Here is a 12248-nt window from a genome sequence, read left to right on the forward strand (position 1 = left end):
CCAAGCCCTGGGGTACCCCACTGCTCACATCTCTCCAGGTTGAGTACAACCCGTTCACCACTACTCTCTGGGTGCGCCCCATCAGCCAATTTTTTACCCATCCAACTGTGCAGGCATCAATGCCGCAGTTACTTAATTTATTGATGAGGATGGGGTGAGAGACAGTGTCAAAGGCCTTCTTAAAGTCTAGAAAGACTACGTCCACAGACGTAGTCAGACTACGTCTGAATCTTCAGAAAAGATTCGAGAGATTTGATGATTCAGACAGTCCCCAGTAGCTCCCTGCTGCAGCCAAAGCCAGACTCTGAGCTGGTAAGTACTAGGGGCGGGGGAGGGGACCATGGGGTGACCCCTGCCAGCCCCCAGCCCCTGCCCACTCCCCCAGCCCCGCCCACCCCAGCTCCTGGTGACTCACCAGCTGCTGCTGGGTGGGTGTGGGGGCCATCCCCACTGCCCCATGCTGCATCAGGGGCTCCACCATGAGCTCCCCCCCCCCGCATGGCTGCCCCACCCACCCCAGCTCCCACCCTTTAAAAAAGCAAAAAAAACAAATCCCGAGACACCGCTCCTGCAGTGGCCTTGGGGAGGCTCGTGGAAGAACCACCCCTTGCAGTGCAGGGCACCAGGGAACAGCAGGGATTGCCCCCTGTCAGCAGGAACTGGCAACCCCAAGGTTTTCTTGGGGGTTTTTTTCCCCCCTTTAAAGGGCCGGAGCTGGGGTGGACGGGCTCGTGCAGAGCCCCCCACACAGCGTGGGGCAGTGGAGGGCAGCAGGGGTCACCTCCCCACCCAACAGCACCCACTGAGTCAGGGCTTCTCCCCCCCCCCAAAGTGCCAGAAACTGGGGTGGGTGGGGGACGGGTCTGGCCTGGGCGATTCGGAGATTTGGCTGCTGTCCCAAATCAATTTTGGGCAGTGATTGGAATCACTGTCCCCCAGATTGGCCAAATCCAAAATGAATACTAGCCATTTTGCACAGACCTACCAGCCGGCGACGATGAAACGGGGGGTTCCCCAGCAGCCAGCCTTCGGAGCCAATTTGTGGGGGGGGGGCACAAGTGCTCTCTGTGCCCCCTTACCAGCTGTCAGGGGGGGCAGCAGCACTCTCAGGGGGGGTACGTGCCCCCCCCATGCACACCAGTTACTATGGTAATATTGCAAACTAAGCCATAGGGTTAAAGACTTTACAAAAACCTGGACGTATGATGGAATCATCCATTGACCAGCCATGTGAGGGTCCAGAGGGAGACAAGATCAGAATTTTTTTGTCGACTTGCTTTTAATAGAATATTTAGCAATAAAATCCTTTTAGGGACTCCCTTTTCCATCAGAGAAACAAAGATTGTCAGCTCTTTATAAACAAAGAAAGCAAAAGAGTGTTTGGCACTCTGTGGCAAGGACAAGATGTTGTCCTGGTCCCTGGCTGGGACTCCTAGCTACCACACAACACAAATAAAACAGCAATAGATGTAGGCACAATCCCAATATTTTCTTCTTTCTTTTTTAGGTCGCTTTCTTACCAGGTCTTAATCCTCTTTTGCCAGCTTCTTGCTCTTGTCTCCTGCAAAAGTGATGACAGACACAAAACCCATTTACAGCAAGACCCTGGCAGTCTCAGCTAACTCCATCTCCTTTGCAGGAACCATGGAGGTAGACACCATATAGAAAAATTTTAACTTACTTGGATGTTGTGCTAAAGACACTTCAACAGACTAAAATTAGGGTTGGATCTAAAGTGGAACCCTGGATCAGAATGTCTCTAAAACGTGCCCATTCTGATCTGGATCCAAATTCCTCTATATAATGGATTGTCCAAACTAGAGCCCAAATATGTATTTACACTTTAGGAAAGCTTCAACTCACTTAAATCCTAATTGCACACGTTAGCCCCATCTCTTCAGGATTCTTTCAGACATATGTAGGAGACTGACCCCACACAAAGGAGACTGAATCTACAGCAGCTCAGTTCTCTGGATATTGATTCTTTCTCCCGGTATTAAGATCTTTGGACTCCATAAGTGACCCACACTCAGCTCTATCATTCAAAACCATAACATACATCTTCCAAAATCAGCAGTTGCACTCTCTCACACAGCACCCACTTCATGTACCCTGCTTATATTTCCCACATGGACTCAATTCTTATGCCCACCCCCGCCCTGATCACCATGTTTCTCTGCTGGCAAGATGCTCTATGTCCTCAGCTCAAAACCCCTATAAGAGTCTAAGGCTCCCAGATAAAGACTGTGGTTCACAGAAGTTCCACAGACACTATGACTTTCTCCTGCTCATCAATGCAGGAAACAGAGCTTGTATAGGGATATGGCTGGGGACAAGAGTGCAGAACACTCAGGACTACCCAGTAATTAGAGAACCAGCAAACCTCACCCTTTTTACTCCAAGGGCTAGGCTGCCAAAGAAGATCTTTTATGTGAGCTGAAGGAGGGAAAGCACTCTCAGGGAGGCCAGAAGAAATGCTTTGAGGACTCCTTCAAGTCATCCTTAAAACAATTTAACATTTACCCAAAGTCTTGGGAAGATCTCACTCATGATTGTTCCACCTGGCAAAGCCTCATTCATACTGGAGCTACCAACTATGAGCAGAGAACTACTAAGGCAGAGCAGAACAAATGGCAAATTCTACTTCCTGTCCCAAATGCTACTTACTGAAGGCCAGAGAGCAAGCAGAACTTTGCAGCAGTGGAATATGGCTTTATTCCATGGCCACCAGAGAGACACATGACAACAGCACACTGCACTAGAGCAGTGTTCAGTTTGCAGGATCAAAATCAGGATGGAAGGGTTGGCTACATAACAGCTTTTCCTGCAATCAGTGGAAATCTATATAAATAATGCCAATAACACTAGTACTAAGAGTAGCTAAAGACTATGATTTACTTCACATGATAGAGCACCTACATTCAGCCTGGTAGAGCCCAGATTCAAATCTGAGCCAAGATAGGATTTGTAGGTCTACAAATGTAAGCTACCCAGCTACCTATTTGTACAGCAGCAGAAGGCTGCATTGGGAGGTACTAGGTTCGTTCTTTGATAGAGGCCAAGGAGCTTGATCCTGTGAAGGTTCGTGCATATGCTTATGTGCAGGGCCAGTGTTTGCAAAGGTGATGGCTGCTACCCTAGCCAGCACAGCGGGGACTGCATGAGGGACCTCCAAAGTTGAAAGCAACAGCTGCTCCAGCATGAGCTTAAAACAAACCAACAAAAATAAGAACAATGCTCATTAGCTCCAGCTAAACAGACTAAGTCTCCTCTTTGGTACACAGATGAGTTCCCTGTAATACACTGTAATCAGTGGGTTAAACAAATAGGAAATGAAATATAGCCCACAGAAACTACAAGAGCATGTTATTTGGGGATGCTAGGCTGGAAAAAAGGGCAAGGGAATGAGGTATGGTCTTAGCCCACCGTGGCAATATGGAAGAATCCTAGATTTTTATTTCATACAACAGCAGGTTTCCATCCGCTCCTGCTGACACAGGCTCTTTTCATGGTGTTGCTCCTGGAAAACAACCAGCCAATCCTCTGAAGTGAAAGATTACAGAGGAATTTGGGTGGATGGGGCCTCTGGACTTGCAACTTGATCCATGACAAACAGGGGCAGCGAAGTCCTTTAAGACTGTGCTACGCAGCAGCAATGCAGCACTTGGAATGAAATCACTGAATAAGAAACATTTATACAAATCAAGGCTGCTTCTTGAAATCTGAACGCTCCAGCAACAAGGAAGCTCAGAAAGCCTTTTCCACAGGCCAACGCAGCAAGTTCATCTCTCCCCCTTCCTCCCCCCATACCTACATGGGAGCAAATCTGGCATCCGCCTCATTTGCTTTTTCCAATACCAGTCAGTAACATCAGTGCGGTGAGATCATGCTCCTGTTACAGCCTCCTTTTGATTGCTGAAAGCACAGGGAGGAAGAAGTGGCTAGTTATTGTTTTTTTGTCTGTCATCTCTACTGTTCAGCAGAGAAGAAAAAGGAGGAGATGACACAGCCAAGCATGACACACAGCAAGGGTACGCCCTTCCCTACCACTACCACATTCTTCTTTGCTTCTAGGTCTAGTTATAGTCTCTCTCAAAGAGGCTCCAACTGGCAGGTTGCTTTAAATTCTTTCCACATTTCATAACTGATTCTTAAAGTCATTTCAAAAAGTCTTTCAAGAACACTTTCTTTGTTCCAAAAGTTGCCTTTTTTCAACCTTCTGCTGGTAGGGCAGGTAAAAGAAGTGTAGCAGCTCCCTCTGCTGATGAAATCTTTTCAGGCTGCAAGATGACAAGTCTTGCATGGCAGCCAAAATGTGTGCAAAAACTCTTACCACCAAAACACTCCTAAAGAGTGGATTTAGTCCCCTCATGTTTCCTCACCTGCTGTCCTCAATCTGCCCCAAGTTTGTCTGAGCAGCAGGGGATACCATCTGCTTTCCCAAAGGCAAAATAGAAGTCAGGGAAGGCAGGAAAAAAAGTTACTGATTCATCATTTTGTTTTTGTTCTCCTGTCAGTTTTGCTCCTGTTCCTTAAAGGCCTGTTGTGGGAGAACTACATGGGTATTCCCAACATAGGGTGCCAGCTGTCAGAGCTGAGAGCCATTTGTACATCATCCCAAGCAGAATATGAAGTAGAGCTTTGACCCTCCAGACAGACTGTGCAACCCCACAGATATATGGAATTGTTTGTACAGATAGACTTCTACAACTGGGGCCCAGGAACGGGCCCAAAGCAAAAATTTAGGTTCCTTCACCTTTATGCCTACATCTCAGACCCACTTTAAACTAAAATTCTGAGTATGGCTGTAATGCATCCAGTACCTGCACCCTAATGCTTTAGTGTTCTCATAATACTGGGGGGTGACAAGTATCTTCTGTATCTCTAAAATCATAGTCACTATTTTTTCTCCCCACCCTATCCCTTCCCTCCCAGCCCCTTTGAGATAAAGCTATGCATGTCCAGCCACAAAGGTTGTGAATCTGACTGCAGAAAGCAAATGCTAGAATATGAACAAAAGAATAGTTCTGACCAAGGAAGGATAGCACAGGTACCTAATAGGAGTCCAGATGTGAAGAACTGCAGGCAGGGATCACGACCTTTCAAAAATGCCATTAAGCAAGCCAATTTGTATGTAACCGTGGCTCCAGTTATACACTGTCCCATGCCTGCCTTGTACAGCAGAAAGCAGAGGAGAAAGTACATCCATTTGCCCCACTGACAGAAGATGTCAAATCTCCAGCTACTGGAAATAGGCAAGTAAGTCTCAGAGGCAAGCAGGAATGGCATGAAGACATGCTGTGCAACTCCAGCCATGAGACTCAAACTTTCCTGGCTCAGTTCATACCGAGTGTCCATTTCAGAATCATATTTACACGTAAAGACATTTTCAGGGTACTAGTAATTCCTAAACCTTTTCTAACCAGTCTCTACACTGTTGTTCCCATATCTTGCAGAAGCTTGAAATTGCTTGCTTATTAAACAAAAGTATTGCAACTTTACAGAAACAAGAATGAATGATAAAGAATGATGTGCGCATGGGATACAGACTTGAAATTATTGCCATAACATGAAAGCAAGCACAGAGTTTCTGTGAGGTCACAAATAATCATAGTTTTTTTAGTCACGTGAAAACTAAGCTATGCCTAGTGGTTGGTATTGTAGGGTTATTAGTTCTAACTATTATCTTTAAAAGCTTTTAACTTTGAAGTAAGACTGAAGCACCAAAACACCCAGAGTAAGAATCCTATCAACTTCACAAACCTATGCAGGAACAGGCATCCTGTATTGTCTGGTGAATTTAAATCAATTAATTAAAATAAATAGAGTCCTGAAGATAGTCCCAAGACTTGGGTGAGTCCTCATGCTGCATTGCACATCTAAGTACATTCTTTTTCTACACATCACTCTAATTTGGTCCAGGGTACAGAAGTAACTTTTGAGGTCACTGGTGTTACACCAGGCATATGGAGGGCCCATTCAGCTGCAGAATCATGTTCGATAATTATGAACCTGTGCTTTCCATATTCGTGTTCTGTCCACACTGAACCACATAGAAACTAGTCAGGTGTTTGTTTGCCCTTGAGTTTCAGTCTTAATCCAATGAAAGGTTTCAGGCCACCGTGTTTCCTAGAGCAGCAGCCTAACACTCTAACCTGATGCCTTTCCATTATCCCACAAAATTGTTTACAGTCTCTTATCACAAGTGATTGCTGGATTAGGCAACCTGCATCACATCTCCTTCTACATCTGAGAAGCAGCCAACTTTCATAGTCTGCCCAAGACAACAGAAACAGAACTAAATAATTTTCTGCCAGCCCATCATATTTTTAAATAAAAGAAAAACTACCAATTTGCAATAATGCAACAGCTCTCCATCCATTGATCTCAAGTGCTTTAGAGAGAGATGGATGTACGTTATCTGACTTCTTTTACAGAACAGGCCATTTGTGACTTTTGCTGCCTGTTGCATGGGGCCGGAAGGGAATTCTTTACCCTGGGCTCTACTACTACATGCATCAGTTTTAAAACCTTCCTCAGAGGCATTGGATGCTGGCTGCAGCCCAGGCTAGGAACTCTGACAGGGGTATGACTGAGGTTCCTGGTCTTGCCCCTGTGCTCAGATTGGTATGGCCTATGGGGGGTTTTGCCTTCCTCTGGAGCAGGGGGCATGGCGCTCTTCCTGGGATCTCTCAAGCTCATATTAACAACCTTTCAGCAACAGGATATTGACCACCATGGTCCTGCTGCTTTGCCTATGACAGGTTAAGATGTTACATATTGGGTTGTGTCAGGGTTGACTGCATAGCGCCAACTTTTATTTTTGCTGGTGAGGGGAGGGGGACCCAAAATGATGCTCTCCTCCCCCCATGCCCCCATCCTCACCCACCCCCCAGCAGCACAGCCAGAGCAGAGCTGAGTAGAGGCCATAGGGGGACTGGGTGGATGTGAGCTGCGAGTAAGGAATCTGGTTTCCCCACCCTGCTGCCCTCCCCCTGCCCATGCCACCATGGCCTTCCAGGCAGCCAAGGGGGTCACAATTCCACAATTTCTCTTTCCAACTCATACAGTACATTTGGCAAACTATGCTATGCTACCCCTCATTACATGCCTAGAGTTTCCCAGGCTGATGGTGGCAAGTACTACCTGCACATAGCATTAACACATCCCAGCAGAGACCCCTCTTCCATCCCGTTGATTAAACCATACTGAAGACACAGGGCCTCACAAAAACTATAACTAAAACAGGACTGTTAAAACCAAATTATATGCTTGGTGTTACTCATTTGCATACTGTTACCCTGAAGACCTTTGTAGCTCAGTTGCTTTAGTGCTGTGACTGAGTTTGCATACAGCTATGGTTAAACTGAGCTCTTTTCTGCTTGCTGTCTGAGCCAGAATTGTAAGCACTAGGAACAAGCAGGCCCTGTGCCACTATAAGCTGCTGTGTTTGGAAACCGAGCCTTCCTTTTAGAAATGGTGAGTTCCGATAGGAGCTCCTCTCACTCAAAGAATTAAAGTGAGTAATTTTTCGGAGGCAAGGATTTCTTTGGGCGAGATCTTTTATTGGACAAACCGCATACTTAGGATGGAGCTGGCCAGTTTAAGAATGCAAGACATTCTACCTCAGGCCACTTAAAGACAGGCATTCGAAAGCTTGTCCCAATCATGCAACTAGTCCAATAAGAGATTCATCAAAGGAATCCTTGCCTCTCTTAAAATTCCTAGACCATCACAGCTACAACATCACTCTAATATAATGTTTCAGAAGTGTTCACTTACCATGCACTTCCTGGAATCCTGCTTTCTCTAACACCGACGGCATTTCCAACCACAGGAAGCATTTCCATGGGATGGTGTTCGTAACACTTGCCAGATGATGCAATTCTTCCTCATCCAGGGCTGTGAAACCAAGACAAGCCTTAAGCTTTAGCCTGCCTACTGGCCAGTTCAGGAATCATAGGGATGTATTGTGGCAAGAGACCCCTGCCAATACACTGGGGCTGGGAAGGGGCTTGGTAAGATGCATTATGATTCCTAACAACTTAAAGACCTGCCTGTTCCCTCTGTCAGCTCCATTCGGTTAATGGAATCACCCTGGCTGTCCACTTTTTTTTTTTAATCATTTGTATTGCAGTAATGCCTATAACATGTCACAGACCAGGGCCCTATTGTGACAGGGCCTGTACAAACTCAGAACAAGATCACAGTGAGTTTGTAATGTGTGTGCCTGTAATCCCCATGGTTTCAGGTGGGAGGGCATGGAGCCAGCGTTCAGGAGCAGTCCAGTGTGGGCCCCTGAGTGCCAGACCAGCTCTGCATACTGTATGCGGGGAGAGCCATGGGTCAGATCTGGCTTGTGGGCTGTACGCCCTGGCCTAGACATCCCCCAAAAGCAGCCACTTGGGCAACTCGGCTTCTGTTCCAGTGCAGCTAGTTCCATCTTGCCTCTTATATTGGGGTCTGGACACTTTTACAACAGTTTTGTACACAGATACAAATCACCCTGAGATCCAGAATGAGGAAACATGCAGCTATTTTGAGACATACAGTAAGCAGTTATTACAGTACTTCAGCAGTTAGAAGCCAGGACCAAGTAGAGGTAACAGTGCATTTGCACAGTCTCATGTAACATCCCAGTGTAGCAGTTTGCTGCCTTCAGGACTCCAGTCCAGCCTACTCCTACATAACATCCTAGCTGCTGTTCTCAAAATTTCCAGAACTAGACAATGGAATTTGCTCCAGTCCCCCACTTTGGTATGCCCTTTCCTTAGCAGTCCAGGGAGCTTCATGCCGCATAATTTGGTTTCACTCCTTCCCCAAAGGACACAAACACACACTTGTGATCCTACTAAATGTTCTGGCTTGTGGCTACCAAGGAATAACCTTTTGCTACCCCTTTTCCTCTCATCTCCTTGGATCAGGAACACCAAACCCAATACAGACATTTAAACAAGTTGCAGGATTCCCAGCCACTGATCCACTTCCTCCTGCTAGTATTTCACACTGGTCTTCTAGGATTCTTCTTCCTACTTTAATATATTAATGCTTCATAACATGTTTGTCTAGAATTCCTTCTATTCAAGGATCTCAAAATAGTGTGGTTCCAACAGAGCAAATAAGCACCACTAACCCTTTTCCAGAGATGGTAAACTGAATCAGTTGAATAATCACTAACATCCATCAAATCTGCAGCCGAGCCATTAAAAGTAGCCACACATCCCAGCACATTTTCCCAAGTTTTTTTCAGTTGACAGCCTTTCCTCTAAATAATCGCGTTCAAATTGGGGTCACTGCACAGAAAGAATCACTGGTGAAGTTCCCCGGCCTGCATTACACTAGAGCGCACACTAGATAGTTGTGGCGCTTGTAGAACCACAGCGTAGCAGGTTTAGTGTTATTGCTAGCCTTAGATCAAACAGTCTTTAAACTTCACCCAGTTCTTTATTTCCTAGGCACACTTGCCTTTCAGGAAACATCACAAGTGTACATCAAAACCATAACACAACCTGAACATAGTCCATACAGGGTGCACTCACAGTTTTGAGTCCTCCCAGGCCTGAGAAACTAGTCTTCCTTCTCAGGATGTCTTTGACCCAGGTCCCTGATATAGTTCTGCTGCTTCCCATCTTGGAGCCCTGAGTCTTCTCCCAGACCCCACACCTCTGGTTCAGTGGCACTCACTCTGGATCTCTTTTCCCCAGGAATTTAACTCTGTTCTCTAGCTCCTCTACGAGGAAATCTCTCTCCTAGCTCCCCTTCCTGGGGGGTCTCTTAGCTTCCTGTGGCTTGCTAATTATCTCTCTCAGCTGGCCCAGACCTCCTAGGCAGCCTGCAATCAGTACCTACTGCCTGCAGCTGGGCTGTACACCCTGCAAGCCTGCAGTCTGCTGCAGCCTGCTCCCAGCCCCTACAAGCCAGCAGTCTGCTATGCACAGCAAGACTGCAACTTTACCTTATAGTCTTGTCCTTTGGCTCATGTCCACCAACTCCACGCTTGCATTTTGTTCTTCATTTTGATGGGTTGTGGGATCCCATTTCACATGTGAACACAAACAACTTTGCCGCAAATCAAAGAGCAGAAACATGGTCTAGTCCTGCCCATCAACAAAATAGCAGCAACTGCATTTGACACAGCACTACCCCTCCTGCCTGTGGTGTAAAGCTCATTCTTCAGATGGCTGTGGCTTCTTGTCTCCTGGCTGAAGCTTCACAAATTCTTCTGTGAATAAACAGTGGAGAAGGGGTGGGGAGCCACTACTTCTTCTGGGATTTGCTGGAAGAGCCTGGGTTAGACCAGCCAGTTGCTGTACCACAGTCACAAGCAGCATCTCTTTGTAAGGGCTCTGGGTACCAATGGGCTATTTCATTTGCACTGAATATTCTTTCATGAGCAGTTTCCTGCCTGTTATTTTAAACAGATATTTCTCAAAACTGACCCTTGCTCTAGTAATGCCAGAAAGTCCCGGTAAGCAGGTTACTCATCCAGCTTCTTTGGAAACCCTCAACCCAGAACGGACCGGCATTTATAAACATGTTGTTTTACATGGAGCAACCTTGTCCCACAGCAAACAAAACAAACTTGCAGCCTTCCTTCGGACCTTGAGAAACAACCCAGGCTCTGTGCTTCTCCCTCAGCATCACAGCCTCCTATCTTCTCTCCCCTTCCACTCTGCTCCTGAGCTCTTGGCCCTCCCTGTGGCTCTACCCTCATTTACTAATCATCATTTGCAGCTTGCTCCCAGCCTTCAGACTAGGCAGACTATAAACTATTGCCTACCAGCAGCTGGGTTTCAGCTCCCTGAAGCCTCAACCCCTCCTTCCAGTGCCAATTCAAAATTAAAATCTGCATCCACAAAAAGATGAGCTAATTAGCCCAGCAAGGAAGAATGAGTCTTTGTAACAGCAACCAGAAGCTAATGCAGTACCTGCGGTCCAGGAATGCCAGGAGTAGGAGTACTTTGTTTTGCAATAGCAATTCGCTGACTTTTACAAGGAAAGTCTGATTCTTGGCGAGCTGACTGAGGCAAGATACAAACAGCACTGAGTGATTCTTAAGGACATTTTAAAAAAAACATCTCCTATATCAAGTCAAGCTCCTTTTGAAATAGCAAACATAACATGTGCCGACTCTGAAACGAGTCAAAATGAGGAAAGGCTTTCTCTGTGAAAGCATGAAAAGCTACCCAGAAAAACCAGACTGAAAGTCACCCAACTGATCACTCCATTATGTGATCCAGCTGGTGGCACAGACAAGACTAATATATCACCAAGTATACCAGGAACTAAAGGAATCAGGACAATGTTGATATTTAAAGGCCAGACAAGTTAGAAACAAGGGAGCTGAAAATTCACATTGCAAATCAACATACAGAAGACAAAAATCAAAGTAACTGGCAAGCAAGAGAAGGACATAAAGATCAAACTTAGAAGTAAAGAACTAGAACAAGGAGGAAAAATGCATCTACCTTGGAGGATCAATACTGAGAAACAGGCAAGATGAAGAGCAGTTGGATCAGCTTCTGCTGAATTCAGAAAACATGGAAAGATTTGCAAAACTAAAATCTCTAAGAAAAAATGAAAATCGTAGTATAATGGAGACTACTGTTGTCCCTATATTAACTACCCAGACTGGGATCCTGGAGTGTGAGAAAAGTAAATTAAAGATCTTAAATGCAGAAATTTGCTGGCTGAGTCTCAAGATTACAAAAATAAAAAATGAAGCAATAAGAAAATGCCTAAAGCAAGAAATTAAGCCTTTACAGAAAAGCAAAAAAAATGACCTTGATGTGTCAAGAGTCATCCCAGAAGGGAAACCATCTATGGCTGTGTGTAGATGAAATGAGGGCGTGTGCACATGACACTGTAAAGTGGGTTAAATGCTTTTACACCACTTTAATGGTCTTGGTGTTCACACGTGTCAGTGGCGTATTGCACAGTAATTCTGGCCACTATAGCAAATTTGGTGGCATAAGGTGCCTTAAATGACTTGGGGTGCAGCAAACTAAAACTCTGAAGAGTTTTAATTTGCAGCCCTACAGCCATGGAGCAAAGCACCAGGCTCCATGCAGCTCAGCGGCTCTGTGGGAAACCCGTGCAGGCAGCCTGGCAGCAGCCCAGGAAGGCAGGCTCCTCCCAAGAAAAAAAGCGGTGAGCCCAATCATTTTTTTCCCCCTGGAACCTGCCTGCCTGAGCTGTGTGGGGGCCCAGTGCTTTCCTCTGCAGCTATGGTGCCTCCTGGGACTGCC

General features: G+C 46.0%; 1 protein-coding gene across 3 annotated transcripts in view; it reads right to left on the reverse strand.

Moving 5' to 3' along the window:
- Positions 1 to 10272, reverse strand: part of TEKT3 (tektin 3) — a 253946-nt gene extending 243674 nt beyond the window's left edge. Inside the window, exons 1-2 of one of the 3 annotated variants that reach the window (XM_059732194.1) lie at positions 9956 to 10272; positions 7783 to 7902 (exon numbers count right to left, since the gene is read on the reverse strand). The gene's annotated coding sequence lies outside the window, so the exon portion shown is untranslated. Of the gene's footprint in view, positions 1 to 7782; positions 7903 to 9539; positions 9749 to 9955 lie in introns of those variants that run through there. The other 2 variants (XM_014595763.3, XM_059732195.1) reach the window with 2 other exon arrangements.
- Between the last annotated feature and the right edge of the window lie 1976 nt (positions 10273 to 12248).

This window comes from Alligator mississippiensis, chromosome 8 (assembly GCF_030867095.1).
Source record: "Alligator mississippiensis isolate rAllMis1 chromosome 8, rAllMis1, whole genome shotgun sequence".
Taxonomy (NCBI): domain Eukaryota; kingdom Metazoa; phylum Chordata; order Crocodylia; family Alligatoridae; genus Alligator; species Alligator mississippiensis.